The sequence below is a fragment of the Grampus griseus genome (assembly GCF_964374135.1).
Source record: "Grampus griseus genome assembly, chromosome: 18".
Classification (NCBI taxonomy): Eukaryota; Metazoa; Chordata; class Mammalia; order Artiodactyla; family Delphinidae; genus Grampus; species Grampus griseus.
In genome coordinates this window covers 5,183,342-5,186,400 of record NC_139012.1, presented here as the reverse complement: position 1 = coordinate 5,186,400, position 3,059 = coordinate 5,183,342, and positions in this window count along the sequence as shown.

Sequence of the window (3,059 nt, the reverse complement as noted above, 5' to 3'; positions counted from 1 at the left end):
GTCAGTTCAGAAGGAGTTTTGAGTCGAGCACATTGAGCTACATTTTGCGGGCATACTCGGGAAAATCCTGTTGACGTAAAACAGAAAATTAAACTAGTTTCATTGCAAGTGTGCATATAGGGTCCTTAAAACATGGAAAAGCTCTTATTGTCCTTTCTTATATTTTATGGCCAATACGTCTGCCCAAAAATCCATCTCCAGCCAGTATTCTTCTATAAGATGGAAATGGAGTGAATGCCCCAGCAGGACGCTGGTGAGAGGAGTGTTCTGCAAGTGATAGGCGCACACCTGAACTTCAGATTCATTGTTCAAGCAGGAAATCACCCAATTGCCCTGCATTCTATATTTCTTCTCTTTAAATTATATATTTAAAGTGTGCTTTTATAAACGGGTATTACATGATCTCACTTTCACAGATGACAAAGGCTTGGGGGAAGTTAATGCTTTGCTATTATTAACTTATCAAGCAACCGCAGTCCCCAGGCATTCTTTCAGGCAATAAACCGTATTCGTTTTGTTGTTGGCTCACCCTTTATTTTTATGGCCCATTAACCAGTACTGAATTAAAATCAAATTTGTATAAATGATCTAATAGTTTTGCAAACTAGTTAGTCATCTGAATACCCAACACATGGCAATGCCAGATAAGGTTATGAATCAAATACAAGCATAGATTTTAAATCATTGATGATTAAAATATTCTTTTTTAAAAACTGATAGCCAAAAAGGGTAGAGAAAATGTTTTTTTTTAAAAAAAAAGATAAATTTGGCACAAACTTTAGCAAACATTCCATTTGCATACAGAGTGGGATTTGAGGCTGAATGAAACCCATGCTCTGCGTTGGCGACAGTGCAGGTTACAACTTCCTGTTCTTTCCTGTCACTTCATATCAGCTTTTGGAGAAGTGGAAGGTTTCTGGTCTAATTTTTCCACTTCTCAATATTAATACTATCAAAGTGTACTAAAGCTTTACTTTGTGAATCCTTTTACCATCCTGGAAAAAATAAAGATGAAACAGAATATTTAAATGGGAAATTTTTTGTGATCCTAATGAGAGGTTTGGAGTTCTCTGAACCACTAATTATAATGATACGATTCTAATTTTTCTTCCTCAAATAATAAGCACCTCTTATTTTGAGGAGAAGAATTTAACTAATTAAATTCCTCCTAAATAAAGGAGGTGAGTCTTTTGGCTCCTATGAGACTTTCCACAGAGATCCCCTCTGGCCTGGCCCAACTGTGGCCTTGTGACCATTCGATGAGGTGGGAAATGTCACTTGAGATGCATGTAGTCACGTGACAGCGTCATCACTAAGCAGAGGACTTTCTCAGGGAGGTTGCTACAGTGCTGTCATGGATTCTGCTTCCAAATATTGCTCTCATGGTGCTCAAAATATGTCATTTCACTGTGTGCTTCTGCAAGAAATTTTGCCAAGCAGACATCTGTTTGGATTGAGATGCTATACCTTGAAAAGGGAGGAGTTTGTGTGGTAGAAAGACAGGGCCTTTGAGTCAGAAGAACTTGGCTTTAGTCTTGACCACTAATCCCCATTTAAGGTACAGGCTCAATGAACTCTTCACTAAAATGAAGATGAAGCTACCTACCACTGGGTTTACTGTAGGGTGGGGATTAAATGAGATAATATATGGAATATAGTTTGATGCCTGGACATCATAGAAGATCAAGGATAGAGATTACCATTAAAAAAATAAAAACAATCTTTTGCCCAGAGAAGAGCAAAAGATTAAACTAATCCAACTGAAGATTCAAATACCTAAGGCTCAACTCAGGCACACTACTGTAAAAAATATTAGTCAGATCCGTTCCCCTATGTGTAGACACTCCATGACTGTGGTAGATAGAAATGCAGACTGATTTAGATGTTTCCTGGTGGTGATGTAAATGCCACGGACAGCATCATGGGATTTTCTAAAATGATGAATAATTCCTGGGAAAGTTCGGGGGAAAGAAACCCTCCCTCAGTTGACGTATAGTAGCATTCCTGGAAAAGACTGTTTATATTAAAATTGTACAAAAAGTGGTTTGCATTCATATTTAAACAGTTTGTTTTTAGGAACAAACATCATTGACAAATTTCTCTTCTTCACATGAAAGTCCTCTGGGACACAGGAAGGCATGAGGGAGCAGGGACCGTTCTTCATTCTTCCTGGTGGAGAACCAGCCACCCTTTGCAGGAGGAAGCCTTCCAGGTTCCTATTTGCTAACTTGTAGTAGAGGAGCTAGTCTCTTGGCAACCAAGAAACCAGGTCCACGGGTTTTCAAAATCTCCCCTTGGGTCGACTCTTTTCTCTAGAAGAGGACATTCCTTTACAACAACAAGCTCTGTGGGGAAAAGCAGGCCTGGTGAAACTATCAAGGAGAGGCCAGCAGGTGGTCCCAGACATGGGGGAGGGAAAAGCCTTGAGGGAAAGTGCCGACAAGAAAGAAGACATTGTCAAAGGAAGCTGTCTGAGCGCTCGAGAATTGGCCCGGGAGCGGGGGCTGTCCCAGAAGGAGGAACTATAACTGGGAATAGTTGACTCAGCATGCAAAAGCCAATGACCAGGGCTTCCTTGGTGGCGCAGTGGCTGGGAGTCCGCCTGCTGATGCAGGGGACATGGGTTCGTGCCCCGGTCCGGGAGGATCCCACATGCCGCGGAGCGGCTGGGCCCATGAGCCATGGCCGCTGAGCCTGCGCGCCCGGAGCCTGTGCTCCGCAACGGGAGAGACCACAACAGTGAGAGGCCCGCGCATAAATAAAAAAAAATTTAAAAAAGGCAATGACCAAGGCACCAAGAGGGGCCGAGTTGAATCTGACCAAAGAGGCAGGTGGCCCCAACGAGGGAAGCACAGACCATTAGACTATAACATCACTCTAGTCACCTCCTGAGAAGACTACAGCCCATGCTTCCCCTCTTCTGAAAGGTAAGGACGAAGCTCCCCAGGAATCCTCTACGTGAGCCCTCTGTCCTGGCCCAGGCCTGTTCTCCACTGGCAACAAGAAATATCTCAACACCAACCATGAGAATCACTCTCTATCCACACAACGTGGACACG